The 20,749-nt window shown below is 36.8% G+C and overlaps 1 long non-coding RNA gene across 5 annotated transcripts in view; it reads left to right on the forward strand.

Moving 5' to 3' along the window:
* Positions 1-20,749, forward strand: part of LOC134423094 (uncharacterized) — a 453,551-nt gene that overhangs the window by 29,496 nt on the left and 403,306 nt on the right. For all 5 annotated transcript variants that reach the window (XR_010028998.1, XR_010028997.1, XR_010028999.1 and 2 more), the window contains one exon: positions 4,160-4,236. This is a non-coding gene — a long non-coding RNA (uncharacterized LOC134423094). The remainder of the gene's footprint in view (positions 1-4,159; positions 4,237-20,749) is intronic.

The following is a 20,749-nucleotide window of genomic DNA, read 5'->3' on the forward strand; positions in this document are numbered from 1 at the left end:
TAAGTGGTGGGAGGGAAGGACTGGTAGGCATAGCTGAAAGAAGCTTTATCAAGGAACTTTGACAGGAAACATGGACTACAGCACAGGATGCAGATCTGAAAGACATAATGGATACTTACTGGGACAATTAAAGTCTGTTGAGCAGGGCAGTGAGAGTAAAGCTAGTCTGGGAATGTTTTCATTCACCCCCCACCATCAATCTTCTGATTTTAGCATGGATGTGTCCACTGTGAGAACTGGTCCATAATTTCTGTAAATCACCAGAGCTGAGAAAGGGAATGGACAATACTGAGGAAAATGGGATAGCAAATGAAATTTCATAACAAGTCAGACAAAACTCTGCAAGAAGAATCCAAATTCTCCTGTTTCACAGTTCAGTGCCATCCAGTGGTTCATTTCAATTTGATTTGAAATTGTTACTAATTTTTTCTCCCACTCTTTGGACTATTTATTTGTAAGATGCATATTCAATCATATTAGAAGTGGTAAAATGCTTTTCCCTGAAAATTCTCTCAGATTCTGTGTTTGGTTGATTCCTTTTACTTGCATTTGTTCTTTCTCTCTCTGTTGCGGGTGCTTTCCCATGAATGGGGAAGTTTCTCAAAATGAACCCATTTTTTAATTACATAGTAGATATTTATTTATGATGGTTACACATTTGCATATTTTGAATATTTTGCTTTGTTTTGTGTAAGAGACTCTTATCCAACTCTTCATTTTACTACTTTCTTCCCAAAGGAATATAAAACTTTCTTTAGGAACATTATTTAGTTTGGATAAAAGACTCATACACTTCTAGCACTGGCAAAAAATGAAGAGGGAGTGTTCTTAGTAGAAGATGCGAGAGCCTTTTAGTCGGTGCGAGAGCCGTGCACCGTTGGCAGCTGTGGTTTAGCCGGCTCAGCTCTTCCCCAGCTGAGCTTTAGCCGGCTCTTCCCCAGCTGAGGTTTAGGCGGCTGCTCTCAAGCTGAGCTTTAGCCGGCCATTCCCCAGCTCAGTTTAGCCGGCCATTCCCCAGCTGAGCTTTAGCCGGCCGTTCCCAGCTGAGCTTTAGCCGGCCATTCCCCAGCTCAGTTTAGCCGGCCATTCCCCAGCTGAGCTTTAGCCGGCCATTCCCCAGCTGAGCTTTAGCCGGCCGTTCCCAGCTGAGCTTTAGCCGGCCGTTCCCAGCTGAGCTTTAGCCGGCCGTTCCCAGCTGAGCTTTAGCCGGCCGTTCCCAGCTGAGTTTTAGCCGGCCGTTCCCAGCTGAGCTTTAGCCGGCCGTTCCCCAGCTGAGCTTTAGCCGGCCGTTCCCAGCTGAGCTTTAGCCGGCCGTTCCCAGCTGAGTTTTAGCCGGCCGTTCCCAGCTGAGCTTTAGCCGGCCGTTCCCCAGCTGAGCTTTAGCCGGCCGTTCCCAGCTGAGCTTTAGCCGGCCGTTCCCAGCTGAGCTTTAGCCGGCCGTTCCCATCTGTGGCTGAGCGGCGCTGGCGGGGCGGCGCAGGGGCGGCCGCCCTGGCGTTCGCAGCCCGGCGGGGGCTCCAGGGCAAAGAGAGCCCTCCCCGCGCATCAGCCGGGCGCCCGCAGGACTTTTAAAGAGTACTAAATAAGTTTCTAATTATTTCAGCATAAAACTCTACAGTGTATTCATGAATTGATTAACTGATTTTATGGATAGCCTCCCTTCAGATCGAGTTCTCTAACTGGTTTTGAAACTGATTCTTTGCAGACACAAGAAACACACGGAGAATCATATTCTTGCAACCACAGATCAATTCAGGTATTTTGGCAGGCAAAAAGAAGAAATTCAAAGCTGGAGTAGAAGAAAGAGCTAAAAATTAACGGACCACTTTGAAGTTTGAAGGCAAGCAGTTAATGTTACTCCATGAGTTTGATAGTAATCCAGCAAGTTTTTTCCCACATACTGGATTTGATGCATGTGTCTTTCCTTAAGATGCCTTTTAAATTTCATCTGTTGAAAGACTAGGGAAAGAAATAAGGCTTATAAGTTTGAGTTGAAGACTTTCTTACTAATATTAGAAATATTTTAATGGATGGTTGAATGCTGACTTGACTTCTTAATGAACAACCATCCAATATCTTAGTTTTGCTTAGATTCCTGAATTCATGCAAATATCAGTTACCATCTCTAACTCTGCTTTTTTCACTTGAGAAGAATGAATGCTTTTGAGTGTGGTACCACCAGATAACTGAACAGAATGAAATGTTTAGAATTAGAACTCCAGAAAGTAAGCATGAAGTTTTATTACTTGAAAATTACTGTAGCTTCCATGGTGAAAAATGTAGAAGAATTGTAATACAGTTTGTAACATCTATAAAAAGCATTATTTTGATGGACCGTTTTCTCTGTTTTGAAATCAATGAAATACAAATGATTGGAACGTGATAACAAATATGAATAGGGTAAAAACTTGAGACCTTTACTGCTTGAAAAAAGGGAGTACTCAGATTTTATGCTTTATGTTCTGGAAACTATTAGTAGCTGAAATGAAAAATCTTAATTTTCCTATAAGTTATACAGTGGCATACTTGTAAAGATAGTATCTTTCCCTTCTCTTTAAAGCTGGATGTGTATTATAAAAGCAGTTGCTTTCCACACTTTTTATTGACTTATATCTTCATAACTTTTTTTTTTTTAAACTAGTTTTGCATTAAAATACATGGTGCCACCATAATTCTCTCTGTTGTACATATTTTCACAGGACTGCATGTTGCCAAAGTAATTCTGATTATACTTTCAAAAATCTCTAGTGAGCAAAATGCGGTTTTAACAAATACCTGCTTTGTGCTTTGGGAGGAAATACATATATTTGAGGAAAGGAAGAGCAGTTTGTATGTGCTTTAGACCTGATTCAAGCACCTCCATTTAGTATAATAGTACTGATAAGCACTGTTTTGCTATGTCCCTAATGATTTGCTACAGAGCAGCAAATGTAAACAAAGATCAGTAATCCCCTCAATGTAAGTTCAATGCTAGGCCTTGTTAGATTCCTACCTCTTGTTTTTATGTAGGTAAGACAAGATATACAAAGGAAATACATGTTTCTCTAGGGCTGTTAGATCTGAATTGAGTTTGCTTTGAAATTGGTATTTTGGAAATAAATTGGTAATAATGTGGTGATAATACCAATAAATTGGTATTGGAAATATTTTTGCTTTTTGAAATTGGTCTGCTTTGCTGTCTTTGCCTAGAATACCTATAGTCCCAAGTCCCAATCCCTATATCCTCCAACAGCTGTGGATATCTCTACTGCAGAGGTTAATGACTGTTTGATGCATGGACTTACTTTTTGACTATTGTGGTCACTAAGTAAAAAGCACTGTCCTACTCTAATATTTCAAGAAGATAATCTGCAAACTCTGGCTGGTGGTGATCATGCCATAGGAGCCAGCAGGAGGTCTGTTATGCTTCATGTATAGTTGGTTAACCATTGGCAGTTACCAAAATTAGCTTTACATGAGCATATACAGTGAAAAAGAAGCTAAAACCTTTTGTGGGAAAAAGCAATGTAAGAGTGGAAACTGTGACACAAGAAGGGTAAAGCTACACACCCATACAGAAGTTCTCTGTATCATTTGGTGGCTTTAGTACAGAGCTGTGGCAGTGTGGAATAACAAACTGTTGTACCTCTGAACTTACCATTGAATAAAGAATCCTTAAAACAAAAAAATGAGACCATGAATAAATAAATAAGCAATGAGCTGTCAGCTGAAAAGAAACAATGGAAAACTAGGAAGGGAGAGAAGAATGAAGAGGAGTTGATGAAAAAAAAGGTGCTAAAAAAACCAGAGTCTGTCAGATTGGTATGAGCAATAGTCCCTAGTTGTCATCAGCCACATATACAGTGCCTGTTGTCACAGTCCTTTGGTCCTACATTAATTTATTAAGTATTTTGATAAACACAAGATGTGCCAATGGAGACAGAGAAGGGAGGAAGCAATGTAACAAGGGCACAAAATGCAACCAAGGGTTCTAAAAGTTTACTGAAATGCATATTTTGTATAATGCAATGATCAGATAACTGTCATTATTCCATGCAATGATCATTATTCAAAGCAATGATCAGATAACTGTCATTCCATAATTTGCTAAGTTCAGCCACTATTTATATATGATACTAATATTACAGAGATAGTAAATGTACTCATCCTTTTTATGCAGCTCAAGTGACATTGAGGAGAAGCCATGCAATTATCCAACTGTACTGACACCATTAAGGAGCTTGAGCTGGATCACAGGTAAGTCAGATAAATATTTTGGCTTTGTGTATTTGGGTACAGAGCCTGTGGTCAGCAGTTGGTATTTGGCATGCAACAGCCTACTTTATCCATTTTTATGCACCAACTAATTTCCTTGATGTAGGGATTTGGGGATGGTGAAATAATTTCATCAATTATAAGCAAAAAAGAAAAAAAAAATCTGTTTCATCTACTTCATTCTGGATAGCCACTGCATAAAACCTGTCAAAAACATATTGCTTTGGGTTCATCCCTGCTGCAGTTCCATTGATTACAGTGGAGTTAAATCAAAGATGAATCTGTCTGTTCAATTTAAATCTAATGATTGGTTAAAAAGTCGGGGGGAGAGCCCTGCCTAAATCCAGGACTGTTTTATCCTTGTGTCAGCATTTAATTCCATTTGCATATAAGCCTATTTCCCTTCTCTAAATTTAATTTGTTAGAGCTTGGCCCTCAGCAACAACAGCAACAACAAAGTAATTGCATGCAGTATTGGGCAATGGTGCCAATACAGCATGTGCTATAAAAATGTCTCATGCAAATTTATAAAATGTAGGCATTTGACCTCTGCCTGGTAACAGGTATCTGGATACTTGAAAAAAACTCCAAGCTTGAGCTTCATGGACATGTGACATTAATAATAATACACATATGAAGAAGCCTTTTTTAAATATCAGCTATTAATTGTGTCTGTTTCACTAAAGCAAATAAGATATCCATGTCTTGTATGACCAATGGGAACATTCTAGAGTTTCACTGTGATGAGATAAAACTGGCTGAGGCTGAGTTCTCAGGCTGCACTAGATAACATCTGTGACTGCACAAGGTACATTTGCAGTGTGACTTAGCAAGCTTGTTTTAAACTGGGCAGGAGTGGTTGGCATTGTCACAATACACCTTGTTTGTTTAGCTGCTACACTCCATTGCAGGACTGTGTTCTCATATCACCCAGTCTCGAAACACAGAGCCCATCTTCACTGAGACCTTTCACCTGGCCATTTTTAAATAAAAATACTCCTGTTGAACTTAACCTGATCAGCAGTCATTCCAATTCAGCTGTTCTTCCAAAGGTAGTGGTACCTGCTTTAATTTGATAGAATCCTTTATTCTCCTTTTCCCTATCCTAAATATTTGATTGCACCCAAAGGGGAAATCCTCAAATCAAAACATTTTGTAGGATTTGAGTTTTTCTTTCTGCTTTAAACTCCAGCTTTTTCATCATACATTCTCATGCAGCAAAACTAATCATGGTCATAGATTCTTATATGTTGTCAATTTTGCCCAACTTCATGATCTCTTGAGAAGAGGTCACTTCAGTTTCACCATTTATGGAAAGAAGACACTGATGCTAAGGGTTAAATATATTGACCTGGGACACTGTGCAATTTTATGCAAATAACAAAGCCTGGAAGAGAAGCCAGGTTTTCTGAATTCGGGCTGCATGATGTGGGACTAACTTACAGAGAGCAGAAAATAAACACACATCCTCCTACTTTGTGATTTCTGTGTTTAGATAAATTAGGTGATTTCCTAACATATCAGATCTTTTTAATACAGTCTGTTCCTGTATGTGGCCAGGAAAGCTCACTATTACCTTTGCTACTTGCTCCCATTACCTCTCATTGCACTTGCAGCCTATCCTCAGTAGGATTAGAAGGCACTCAGGACCTTTCAGAAGGCACTTACCACTTTACAGGATTAGGATAAGCCTACCTTTGATGTTTTTGTGATCATACCCATCTGTCATAGCTGAACATGGTGAAGTAGGCTTTATTTTTATTTAATGTTCTAATTATGTTTAAAAGGTCAAATATAATTTTTTTTCTCAGTTTGCCTGCTTTTCTTTAAAAAATCAATGAGGATGTGCTGTCTTTCAATACATATGCTAACATTTGAAAAGTAAAAAACCCCATAGTTAGAATCAGCGAATAGAGATGTGGTTTCACCTGATTTTAAGGTTTAACAATTGTACTCTATGTCACAATCCTTCCTCTTCTTCCATCCATATATTCATTACAAATGTCAGATAAGGCTAATCCTTCATGTGACATTACTACAGATGGTTACACTGGGGACTTAAACCAGATGCTGATAGTCTGGATAATCTGGATAAAAGCTGGTAACCTAAAACAAATCCATTTTGTGTATTACTCATGCTAACAGTTAAGATAGATATAAAATCTTTATTACCCTTTAACACTTTACATAACTCTTTTGCTTTCCTCTTTTTACAATTTCAAAGGTGTTATTTTAGAGAAGATTCTTCTTCATGTCTCACTGTCCTACCTCATCTAAATCATGCATGTATGTATGTAATAAGATTTAGGGAGGGGAGAGACTTTCTAGATAAGAATGAACACTACATTTATCTTTTGTTTTAAAATTCCCATTGGGTTCAAAATTTGCACTGGAAAGTAACTTTACTTTCATAAAAAGAAGTTTAATGGAAGCATTAACAGTAAAAATGTAACTCCCTTCTGTACTTTTGAAGAGTCTCTGAAATTCCATGTTTTGGATGGGAGCTGATAGGGATGTCTTCTGCTGAGTGGCCCAGACCTCTGACTACACTTGAGTGTACCCATTTTTCTGTCTATTTAAGAATAATAAAATCCTATCTTAGATGAGATTTACTCTGAATATCATGTATGTTTATTCTTTCATTTAGTAATGAAGTTTATATTCTGAACTGAGAGATTCACAAAGACTTGTTAGTCTAGGAAGAACTCTTGGGTGTGTGTTAAGCAGCTAATTATTTACATGGGAAATTCTGTGACATAAACACACTGGATCCTTCCTTGCCCACCTGTGACTATCACTGAATGCTGCCCATGCCTGGAGGAATTGGAGAGGAAGATACTGGGTTATTGTTTGTGACTTAGTGTAATGCTATTTTGGTCTCTTTCAGCTGTACTACTTTTTATTTATTACTAGGTTTTGTTTCTAAACTGGTCACTAGTCTGGAAGTATAGGAAAGTTTGTTTACCAAGCACCTGAGCTAGGCAATTATTGTGTAGCTTTTCATCTGTTGCTTAGCACACTTGAGATTTAGATTAGGGTAAGCAACTTGACCAGGTCTCCATACAGTAAATGATCTTGGGTCTAATCTGATCTCCCTTTAATCCAGTGAGCCATGAGGGCAGTGGTCTGGAGCATGGTTCATGGAGCATGGTTTCTGTGATTTGCTTCTAAGCCTGTTTTGTCCCTAGTGTGTACTACAGGAACAGGTAAAGAAGTCAAGGTCCCTGGTGAGCCAAAGCACATGCAATACTGAAGTTTGAATTTTGGGATTAACACAGCCTTCTGTTGCCAAAGCTCTCAGCTGGACAATTCTCATAGTCTTTAGCAGCATAGCCAGTAGCTAGTAATGACTATTTCTCTCAGAGTCCTTACTGTTTCGCTGATTGTAGAAGTGTATAGATCACACCATTGATTCAAATCAACACAGTTCTATTGAAATCAACAGAATTCATAACCCTTATATCAGTGGAGAACCTTGAGCCTTCCCTTCATGTATGGAATGATACAGCAGTGAAGAACACTGCTCACTGTGAGTTAAGTAATTCTCAACAAGTTACTGAAATTGTGTAGAAGAGTAGTCAGTCATTAGGCCTTAGAGCATACTGCAAGGATATATGGTGCAAACCTTCTGCATCAATGGAAATGAGTGAAGACTTACTGTCCAGATATTTTCTGTTGATAATATACTGTTATCAAATACTATTGTAACAGTTGTTCATTTTGGGACCATAAACCTTTATAGTGGAAGAAAAGGTAAATACTTTGGTCTGAAAGGTTAGCCAGAGGAAGACAAATTATTGCAGAAGATGTAGAAAGGTGAAAAAGGTGAGTAATTACATGAACTATTGCAAGCAAGGAACCAAACTCTTACAGTTATGTGTTTTGTGGCAAATGCAGTCTTGGTGGGCTGATACACATTACCCTCAATATCATAATTAATACTGGTAATGTTATTTTTAGTGTTTGTGGTAATCAAAGAGTGGAAGCAATAACTGGATCTATTTGATAGCAACATTTGACTAACTTTTGACAATTACTTTTTAAGTGTAAATTTTTAAATTGTGACTTTAAACAGCAGCACTTCCTTGATGATTTATTTTAGCGGCTTACTGAAAGTATGAAAATAGAGTGAAGTTCTATTATTGACCATATAGATGTGGTTGAAAGACCTGTGCACGGGGCAGATATTTTGCTACCATCTGTTCCACTTTAGAGGAAATGCCCAGTTCAGCAGAGCTATTTCTTTGCACGTTGTAGGCCTGGAAATTCCATTTCAGCACTATAAAGTCTGATTGGTCAAGAATGAAACATCACTTTCAGGAATGCTGTTTAGTGGAGTATGTATGTATGGAAATTACGTTCTGGTGTAGAGAGGGTCTTGGGTTATGTGTATTTTATGATCCACATATCTCTAATTCATCTTTTCCTTTTGAAACATAACACATGTTTGAGCTTCACTGATATGGGTTCCTGCTTATTATAGTTAATGGATTATTCATCCTCTTTGTCCTTGACATAATCCTAAGTATGTGCATAAAACTCAGATCATGTTGCTCATAAAAACCAATCAGCCCAGAGTTCTTCTGCAAGGTGTTGAACATTCACCCAGAGCAGATGGTAAAGATAATGTTTAATAAAGAGTTAGAGGATTAGTTGGAACAAAAATAAGCTAAGAGAAAGGGATAATTTAATTTCATATGAAACTCCATGACATTTCATGTACCCAAGGACTGATTAAAATTATGCCAAAAGCTGCTCTTTTTGGCCAGTTTGTCCTAATACTGACCCTGCTTATGTTGTCAGCTGCTGTATCTGCATGTGTTATTTTACCACTCTCTGAATAACTCAAAAGAAAGCTCTTCTGATTCTCCTGTGGCAGGCAAAAGTAATTCTTAATTAAATAGGAAGAGGAGAGATGATAGGATTCTGGTAAATGTGATGAATATATTTAAAAAACTGATACCTCAGCTGAGGTTTAGAAGAAAAGTTTTGTAGGTAATTTTAAACATAAATAAATTTTAAATGGTAGTTTTCATAACATGTGGAGTTAAGCTTTGTTTTGCCTTGAATATTTAGATGCTGAATGGAAAACAGAGCAGGGGTAGTCCATAAATGATTTTCAGTCTTGTTTTAGGAAATTTTATTTTTGCTATCAAAAACATAGTGGAGTAACCAAGCCTATACATTTTGCATATTGCATAGCATATGTAATGAATGTCCAGTTGTTCTTTAATAAGGCTTAATAATAGAAATTGAATAAAACAAACCAGAAGCAAATATTTTACAGTTATGGTATTTCTGGGCCCACGGTTATCTACTCAAATTTAAGATTTATAAACCAGAATCTCTGATGAAGTGTGTCAGGTATGGATGCTGCAGAAACAAGTAAGTGGAATTTACTTGTAAATGCAGTGTCCTTTGTTCTGAACACAAAATTTAAATTATTTGAAGCTGTTCTCATAAATAAACACATGTTCTTTTAAGAAGACATTTTAGAATGGTTGGTGGAAGACAGAAGACAACTCTTTCTTTTAATTTTATGGCACAAGAGCAAAACAGGATCAAAATCCAAGCTATTAACTTACTTTACTGAGACTCAGTGGTCACTGAAGCATAAAACCAGATGTAAGCATCTCTGGACTCACTGCAGCTGAAGCTTAAAGCTCTGACCAGTCTTTAATGGTAGAGAACTGTTAGTTGCTTCTGTAATGCAGGAAGACAAAAATATTCTAGAATCAACATCATGGCTTTTGCACTGAAGTGGGCCAAAGCCGAAACCTTTGAAAGCCTCTTGATATTTGCTGGCTTGGGTAATATTACTGCCCAGTACTTCCAGAATTCAGCTGAAATCTTCTCAAAACCTGCTCTGCATTTTATAGCCATTTCCTGTGCTTAAGACAGTGTTTGGCTCCGTAAAATAAACACCCTAAAGTAGTTTTCTGCTGCAGATTATTCCTAACTTAACTTATCATCCTGTTGTTTCTGAAATTAGTTACTTTTGAAAATGTTCCATTGGGCACATCAAAGAGCTGAGTATATTTAAAATAGTCTGAATTAACATGAAAATAGCAAGGCACAGTTAAGAATGAACTGGAAATTAATGGAACCTTAATTTCACTGACAATAATTGTAAATATTTTATTACAAGATGCAGATTTAGCTGACTAATGATTGTGAAACACATTACTATAAAACTTATTTCCCAATTTCCTTCAGTCTGCTAAATACTTTTCCATACTTCATTGTAGCCATCTTTTGAAATCACAGTGGCAAGAATAAAGCTCAGGATGTCTGTCAGCTGATACACAGTATCAGCATGAGAGATAGTGCAGCTCAGCAAGAAGAGAGGGTCATATCACACAGCTGAGATGAGACATAGATAAGTCTAAAGCAAGTTATGGCTTTATCTCATCTTAACCTTGAACCAGATGCCCTTCCAAAGCCCTCCCTTCCCCCCCATCCCCCTGTGCTTGTAGTGCACTACAGCTGTGCTCTAACAAACAGCTAGAATGAACAAAATTGGAGATGGGAGAAAGGGAGCCTTAAAAAGGGTATTTTTTCATTCCAAACATGTTTCTTAAAGTGTACAGATAGAAATAAATTGATTGACTAGCTGAATTTTGAAATAGAACAAGCAAGTCAGGTATGAAGGGACTTCTGTTTAGCACTTCTTGTTAGTAGAAAACTGATAGCAATGAAATGTGTTGTGAAACAAAATATTTTTAACTTGTTCATATTTTTGATTTAAATAATATTCCAACCACAATAAACCCCAGAAATTGTGGTCATTGAGGAGTGGGTAGGCATTCTAATTCTTTCCCAGATGGTGAATGATTAATGTGCAAGTAATTTCTCCCAGCACTTGGAATGTTCTTCACCTTGTAAGTCCCTTCAGTACTCACTCTCCAGGCTGCCAATTAGTGTGTTCACATCATCCTCAGATAATGCTTTTTTCACCTATCTGTATTTTTTGGTCTTGGAAGGGAAATGTCAAAAAATAAACTTTGCTTTGATTTCTTCTACTTTGTTTTTCTCAACTACTGCCTTTTCAAAAGTCTTCAGAAATCCAATGTATGTGGCTGCTTTTTATTTCCTGTTTTACCTACAGTGGTTTCCTAGTTTTCATTCTCCAGCTCTAGTATGTTCTTTAATGGGGTCTCTGTGCTTCTTTATTCACAAGGTGAACACTTTCTTCATTTTTTTGTCAGAATTATACACTCATACTTCATTAAGACATTTTTGGGTTTTGGTAGCTCTGGGATAGGTGAGATTCTACCACTAAGCATACCACATTTTGGATGTGTTTCTTGTATGCACAGTTATTGCTCTTGACTTTGACTAATAAAAAATCTTTTTTTTTTCTAAGGCTGTTATATTCAAATTAATAATCTCTTTTTTCATTGTTAGGTGTTTGTCCAAAGAAAGGTTAAATTTATACTTGAATATCATGAGACAGTAATTTTTTTAAAAGAAAACCCACAAATTATTCATTGGCCCAATGTAAGTCTTTCTGAAACATACCCATGTGAAGATAATAACTGGGATGATATGTGCTTTTCTCTAGCAATAGTTTTGCTTCCTAGTTACATCAATGGGTTTTAATAAAGAGATATCATGCTGCTACAAGAAACTATCTAATGATATTTCACAAACTGCTTTTTTCAACAGGACAGAAAGCCGGTAGCAGCTAAGTCACTCATTTTCCTTACAAATATTCTTAATTTTTATCTCATTGTAGACTAGGGGATCTCCAGAATAACAAAGTGAATCACATATTCCAAAACTCAGGGAAGAGCTAAATTTTCTCTTCCTCTCCAATTTCTGAGGTCCCTGCTGAAGATTTACGGTCTTAGCAGGCCTCATGTAAGTTCATACCCAAGACAGTTCTCAGTCTGTAGGTGCAGTTCTATACCCAAAAGTGTAACAACAACAACTTAGTTCCTGCTGGTAGATTATTGCTGCACCTGTGACTTCTTAAATTAGCCCCAGCTGGGCTGGCTGGGACCTACCAGCCGGCAGTGGGGAGCAGCAGTGTGCTCCAGGAACTCTCCAGCTTCTCCATCCTGTGCTTTTGAATGGAAACACAGCAACGAGGCAGGAGGGGCAGAGGCGAACTCAGGTTGTCTTTCCTTGCACAGGAAATAACCCCTACTCAGTTTAAGCTGCATCAAAGCCATAGGCTAGCACCCACTATCCAGATAAATGCTTAAATTTCTGCATACTGCAGAAATATCATTGACATACTCCCTTCTTAATTTGGAAGATCTCCCAGTCACCTGAAGTAAACTATCATTTTTCACCACTTGTGGCTTCTACTTTCACCAGATATTAAAAAAAAAAATAAAACCCCAAAAAAACCCAACCCAAACAAACCCAAAAAAACCAAACAAAAACCCAAGCCTGGTGCAGAAGAAGAACTGGAAAAATCCCATTATAAAACGATATTTGAAAGGACTGGGTTTTTTCTGTTCAGTAAATAATAGTTTATTTTTAAAATAGTACATGCTATGCCCTTCAGTAAATATCCTCTTCTGGAAAGCCCTATAAAAGAGGAATGAATTACATGCTTTAAGGATGCCCTTCATTAGCATAATTAGAGAAGCAATCCTGTCTTCTTCTTTCTTCTGAGACAGCACATACCACCTGACTTGGCTTGGCTTGCCTTGCCTGTGCAAGTCACACTGAGCTGGCTGCTACTTTGGCCAGTGAGAACATGGAGAAGCTGGAGACAGAAAACAGTGGATCCCCACAGTTTCTAGTAACATCACGTTTTTCAACCTCCTTTCTTAAAGAAAGTATAGAAAGTGCTCCAGGTTTTCAGTGAAGAGTGGTAAGATGCAAAATATATTGCTATTCCCCAGAGGTTAAATTAGTGGGTAGGAAGGATGCTTTGCTTATTTGTAATTGCCAATTTAAAAAATTTAAAGGAAATGTTTTGTTTTAAACAAGTCTATCCCTTTTTGAATGTGGGCAGATGTGTACATATAAAAATCAAACTTATAATATTTCCAATGCATATAACACTTTTAATCTTTAGCAGATAAGTATTTACTGGGGACCTAGCTTCATTCTATTTCCTCAGCTGTGCTCTTGATGGTATAATGGAGCTGTTTGTGACATTAGGAGTGGTGGATTTGATTTTGCTTCAGGTTGACATTTCATGGCACAACGTGTGAAAAATTACATCGTCAACAAAGCCTTCCTTGCTGGAGCTTGGACACAACAATAACACCTTCTCATGCTAATTGGAGCCTGTATGATGTCTGAGTGCTTGCTTTGCTGTTCTTTTTGAGTCTTTGGCACTTACCCTGTTGCCATCAGATGCTAAAGATAAGATGGAAGAGCAAAAAATGTAGAAAAAGGAAAATAAAAAAGGCTACATATTGGTTTTGTGTACATTTAAGTGGCATTATTTAAGCAGGTCAGTTCTCTTGCAAATCAAATGAAAACGAAGTGCATGGAGGATAGCTGGAATAGGTATATCTATCATTACTAATCTGGACTAGGATTTCTTTCTATTGAGGCTACAGGAATTCATATAAATAGGGGACAGTTTTCATTAATTTTCAGTGTTTCTGAAATGTATATTTTCATATGCATAAATGTTGAATTGTCAAGCATGATAGAAGTTTGTAGAGACTGATTGCCTTGTGAATCAACAACGAGGTCTTCATGCAACTGAGTGCCTTGGATTATAAATCAAAGGAAATGAGGGCAAACTAAGAGTTAATGTATGGTAGGTTGCTTAAGATCAAGAGTGCAGTCTGTCTTTTACAGAAATACTGTCTTATTGAGGCAAAATTTGGTGATACCAGCACATGGCCTTGCCACAGAGAAAAGATAAATTTAGATTGAATGATTTCTCAGTTAAACAGGGACCAACAGGGAGTTTATAATAAAACAATTTACGCTTACTTTGGAATATGACAATGGCAATTTTTCTTGTGCCGAAAACAAACCATTACTGATGTATGTTTGAGACCCAGCAGGAAGCTTGCTAATGCAGACTCTTTCCACATCTATCCAGTAGCAGATGTAATTTTTCTAAGTTGTGTAGCAGTATATAACACCATGTATTATTACTCTGGTCACATTTTCCTATCATGGTGAAAAATCTAGATTTGTTAGGAATCCCCTAGAAGTGATGTATGTCCCTCAGCCTTGAAAGTTTAGCTCTTAATAAATTAAAGACTTAAATTCACTTTTCTGTTTTTAGGTTTCATTAAAAATACTTATGGTGTAATCTCTGATTCTAAAAATTTATGAGGTAATATTTTGACATATCTAATAGCAATTTTTGATTCACATGCTCAAATGTAAATCAGGAGGGGTTACTTTGTCAATGCAGTAAATCAAGGGGAAAGGACTGACTTCCTTTTTGCAGGAAATTTTAGTTCAATTTGAAATGCCTGATACTAGAAATATTTATATTTCTTGTGGCTTATTTTAGCTGTGTAACAGGAGGAAACATTGTCAGTATTTCTGATCTAAATCTGAGGTCTCAAGTTTCTATTTTTGTCCGTATGGATACAGCCAATCCCACCAGATTGGTACAGTAGAACCTATGGACAGAGAACTGCATGTAAGAGCAACCAGTCTCTCAGGGGATGCCCAGGATCACTTCAGGTCAGATGACACTATTAGTGCTCCCTAGCATCAGGCAGAGGTCTCTAAGACTTCCTTGCTGAATGAGATGACACTGATACAGCTGATTCTGAACTAGAGAAATAGTTGTCATTTTAAAGCTTGGGATCTTGAAGAGCTGCCCATCTAAAGGAATGCTTTGGTTGTTTGGTATTGGTATGCACTGTTGATTTATGGGAGAAAAGTTAGCAGAAATTGATTGTAAAGTATTGATAATTGCACTGAAATTTCAGTGCAGGCCCAAGGGGAACACATTCTTCTGATTTCTAGATTATATATAGCAACATCTTGATGCTATTATGATGATTACCCCTTTGCAATTGATATATCTTAGCACAGGAACGTAGCATTCCTAATGAGATATAGCAATAATTTACCTGTCACAAAATGATCTTTTCCCTCGGAAGTGACAGTGTCTTACTGTTACAAATATGTCCCCATTGACTAAAGCACTAATGAATACAGGTCTAGCATTATCATATTTAGATATTTATGCTATTTGATAAAGTGTAGAACTTGATCTGGATCAAAACTATTCATATAGTGCATGAATCCTAGTGCATGAATAGTTAAGGCAGTGAGGATATCTCTTCTCTTTTTTCCTGGCACACAGAAGGCTTGAGCTACTCAGGAAATAGCTGAGGTAAATGAAGAGATTTTTCAAAGGAGACTAGAAGCATTAAGCATTGCACTCTTAATATAAGTTTTTTAAGCAATTCCTTTTGGAATCTCTGAGCCATTGTTCCTGTAAGGTTCAGTTCTATACTTCTTCTTTAGGCTTTGAGCCCATACATTGATGTGGAGTTAATTTTAAACATGCAGGCCTGTGGCCTTCAATAGCCACATGAGTATGCATTTTCAGAAACAGAGCTGTAGGAAAGATTCCCATTTATTTTGATGGGAGTTCTGCCTGAATGCAGTTTGAACTCTTGTGTTACTAAAGCCATTTTTGACACTCCAGTTGGACTGTTGTAACTAGGGAGAAGTTAATTCAGTGAGAGAAATGTGTATTGCAAGTTTTGCCACATTTCTCAGAGGAAAACTGTTTTCTTACTGCTGAATTTCCTTAGTGATGTAGATTTAAGTTTACTTCATAACACCTGGAGTAGCTGATACATAGTTTAATGTCAATATTAACTACATTTTGTACTGTTGCTTTTGCATTATTTTGCTTCCTGTGAGTGTGATTGGAGAGATGGCACAAATCTTCAAAATACACATTTTATATGATATGAAACACTGGGAATTATTCTATAACAATTTAATAATTTTTAAAAGTACTGTATAACATGGTATTTCTTTGCTGTATTGTGATTTTTGGTTATTTTCTTACAAGATCAATGAGGATGACTTTCAATACTTGAATGGGGTACAGCTATTGACCAGATGTTTAGAAGTGTGTTTGAACTGTGCATATAACTGCTGGTCAAAACTTGATAACCTAATAACCTTATGTGGCTCAAACTTCCAGAATTTGGAAGGCAGCTTTTAAGAAGTATTTTAGGATTAAGGTTACTGTTTTAACACAATACCTCCTGCATATTGGTTTGCAGGATCTAATGGAGAGCTGGACTTGTATTATTTTGTGGTAGTGCTGCACTTGCTGGCATGAATCTAGATACTGCAGTATTTGAACAGAACTGGGTTTTGAGGTGAAAGAGAATCTTAAGGTGCAAAATTTCATACATTTTGTGAATAGTACATGAAAGTTTGTGAACTACTCTTCAGCAGTGCAATGTCTTTAACCAGGTAGAGGGCAGGGGTTGAGATTGATAGCTACAGGACTTTAGACACATTGCAGCCAACGCAGCAGAGTTCCAGAATACCCTTCACCTACACGACTGGCTATGATTTCACTGGAAACATCTTCCCCACACGTTTTCTGTATGAATGAAGAAAATTATCTGAGTGTGGGTTTGAGCAAGTACTATTGGGAAGCACCAGCTACAGCCTATCTTTAATAACAGTGATGGTTTGTATTGTGTTGCTTAAAAAAAGCACTTTAATTTCAGAAAACATTGAACTGGCTTTAACTCTATCAGTACTATTCCAATGCATTGCTTTTTAAAACTAGAAATGTTTAAGAATTTCTGAAAATTCATGTCACTGGTACTAGGCTGTCACACTGGCTCTATTCTGTAGCAGCAGGATGCAAAGTGTGCCATGAGATGACCCCAAGTACAAATCTGTATGAAGGACTGGGGAAAGAATACAACGGGAGATATTTGACGTGGCTGATAGGAAATCCTCTTGGTTAGCATTTACCTTTTCCCCCACATTTACACCCTAACATTAAAAGCATTGGTGAGATAGAAGAGAGGCCTGGGTGGCTCATAAGTCCTTTCAGTATATAACAAAATACTGCAGTACTGTATATCTCCATCTGTTTTAGTACTGGTTTCCTTCAGGGAACTTAGGCCAGCTTACACCTGTTAATTTCTGGACAATACTAAAGTAGAATAGATTTAAACTTGTATGATGGAAGTGAAAAGCCCTATTTATTTGCTTTGACTGTCCATGAGCAGAGTTTGTCCAGGATTAATATTTTTTGCTAAAGGCATTAGAATCACTTTAATAATTCTGATATAAACTAAATTTGTATCATCTTATTCTAACACCTCATAAGCCAGAGTAATGTGATGAAAAATGTAACTAGTCACTTTGTCTGGGAAGATTAGGAGAGTACTTCTTTAAAGTGATTGGAAAACCTCTGATATGTGTGAGGAAAAGAAAACTTATTCAATTTCTACTGAAATATGCAGAGAATCTTTAAACTGCTAAAATGGTCCATTATTAGTATTGAGCAAATATGTATCAAAAAAGCACACAGAAGGTATGTAATATAAAGCGGATGCAAAATATTTCTTCAGTAGTATTACTTATTTTCTGTTACATGACCATATTTGTATCTGCTTTGTAGGCAAACCATTTTCTTTTGAAAAAAAGCTCAACTCATATGTCACATAATTTCTGCTACAATAAAATGAACATGCCTTTAAAATGCTGCATGGAAAAAAAAATTTTTACAGCCCCCCAAAGGCTGGACTTCGATAGCTGAAAAAACTGAGGAAGAAAAATTATATGCAAAAGGTCATCACTGACCCAAATGTTGGCCATATTTGGGTACTTAGTCTTTTGGTTCTGATATTACAAGCAGATTGATACAGGCTAGTAACTAGCATGTAGAAATGAGCTATCTCTGAAGTATTTAACATTTATGCAAAAGCATAAATGTCAGAGTTAATTAGCAAAATAGGTGCAGCAACAATTTTACATCTGTAAAAGCTGATATAAATTAATATTTTAATTATGTAATGATGTATACTAAAGCTCCTGTGAGTTTGAAAGCTATTGACAAGTTCTTTTATGTACTCAGCGTACTACCTGCTCAGCAGTACACTGTCATTTTAGAGTAATTGCCCAGCAAACTTTTAAAATGCTGTCACAAAAAAATTGCTAAAACAGAGGTAGCTCTTTAATTTGTCTGTCACTTTTTCTGTCACTCCTACTGCACTTTATGTTGAGTGCAAGTTTAGCTGTCACACTGGAAGTTCTTCCACATATTTTTACAGATTGGGTTGAGGCCATGTTGCCAATTTGTACTACAAAGTTAAGGAAAGTTTTATTTAAAAGTATTTTGTACACACTTCTTTTACTTCTACACATAAATATAAAGATTGGGAATTATTCCTCCTATAGCTGGAGAAACTATTTTGGATTTGTAAAACAGAATGAGTTTCACTTGAGATGATGATTTCTCCAAACCCACCTGTTTCATAGGAGAATGTATATGTGTGTGTGTGTGTAAATGTGGGTTTTTTTTAACATTTATAATACAGCTGCTTAAGGCTGGTTAGTAGTTGATGTTCTGCCCAGGAACAGGTTCTTAAAATGAAGATTTTTCTGTTCATAGAAGATAAAAAGGCTACAGTGGGAAGTTTGAGAACAACTTACCTCAGACTTCAAGTGGCCAGGATGCTCAGCTGGAATGTGAAAGAATGCTAAGGGAAGAACTGAAACATTTTTGTAGTGTTCACTCATTTTTTCAGACAAGAAACAGTAAAACATCTGGAAACTTTGATTTTTCAGGAGATGGGAAGACTTCTCTTTACAGTTCTAGATCCAGGAAGTTTCTTGTGCATTAGTGCTTCTTGTGTGATGCTGGAGGCAAAATGACAAAAACATAATCCAATTTTTTGCACCTTTTCTAAAAGATTTTATTTTCTGCTTGCCTTTTTATGGAGGCGCTTCCAAGCAGTAAGATTCCATGTTATCTCCCAGGGCAGACTAGAAGTATAAGGCAGCTATGTCAGACAGCAAGTTCTATGCCAAGAAATGGGGAAAAGTTGCTCTAAAGCCAGGAGATAGTTATGCAGCCACCAGACTTCCATGTAGTTAGCATTGTATTGTGCAGGATATTTTGAGATCATGAGCAAGAGTAAGAGGAACTGAGTCTGTTATCCTTCTTTTAAAAGGAACTTAACTGTGGCATATATTGCAGACTCCACAATTGAAATTGAGTGCAAAATCCTGAATTGCAACAACTTGATCAGCTAAATGCTCTTACTGCTAGAAAATGGTTTGTGCTGTCTGAATACCATCACAATTGGAAACTGTATTAGGAGGAAACAGCTGAAGTTCATCATCATATGGATCACTTTTTTTTCTTACTCCTTAAAAAGAGTTTTCATATTTAGTTTTCATACTTTTTGAGGATAAAAGAAAAAAATTACTCTTTATAGGATTACTTTTTGTTTTCAGTGAAAGGAAGGATGCATTTTGATTTTCACTATCATTTAATTCTCTCAAGTAAATAGTTACAAAAATAAAAATGAATAATAAAACAATATGAAGAGCCAGGTATGATTTATACATTTAAATTATGGAAAAACCCCTTCTTTTAACATACAGAGTTACTAACAGTTTACACATTTGACTGTAGGGGGAGTGAATATTCATAATAAGAACAATTTCACAGTATGAAATGGCAGTAGTTACTGACAATCTGTAGCTATCAAAGAATGAGCACTGGCACATTAATAAAGAACTTAAAAGCAGATCCACAGTCTAACATCTTAGGAGCTATAAAACTACAACTTCTACATGAGTCATATGTTTGAACTCCAAACTATCTTATAAAATTTAGCTGGAACACATTTTTCTTGACACAAATGAGTATATTAATTTCCATAAGATATTATCTCTTACCATATATTTAATTCAGATTCTCTTTCTACTCCCACTAAAATAATTGCTTACAATATATTGACTTGATTTTATATGGCTAATTAGAGCAGTGGATGGAAAAAAATAGGTTTGCAGGTAATAGTGAAATTAAATATGTTAATCTGTAGCTCAGTGCACACATTTTGTATAAGCTTTAATTTGCTATATAAATTATAGTTCTGCATTTATAAAATGCCCTTGAAAGAATGTCCCATTTTTTGAATACTAATACCATGGGAAACAAATATACAAAGCTTTTAGCTATAGGCTATATTTGCATAAATTAAGACAACTAGTCAGTCTGAATATCCAACTGCAGATACACTTTCAAAAGATATTCTACAAAGAGTTGGTAGGACTCTGTATATTTAAGATTTTCATTCAGTTAGCAATGTAGCAGTCCTTCATAATAGGCAAGTACATTTTGAACAATGAGGCATAAATAGTATAATAAATAGGCTGTGGTTTATCAGCTAGAGCACAGAACAATTATTTCAAAAGGCTCTGAACTAATTTCTCTCTGAGCTGGTAGCAAATATTTCCACTACTGCTCTGCTTTACAAGTTTATTCAACAAAAAGCTGGTATGACTCTCAGTGTAGCTGCCCAGTGCAGTGTATGTATTT

The sequence above is a fragment of the Melospiza melodia genome, chromosome 11 (assembly GCF_035770615.1).
Source record: "Melospiza melodia melodia isolate bMelMel2 chromosome 11, bMelMel2.pri, whole genome shotgun sequence".
Classification (NCBI taxonomy): Eukaryota; Metazoa; Chordata; class Aves; order Passeriformes; family Passerellidae; genus Melospiza; species Melospiza melodia.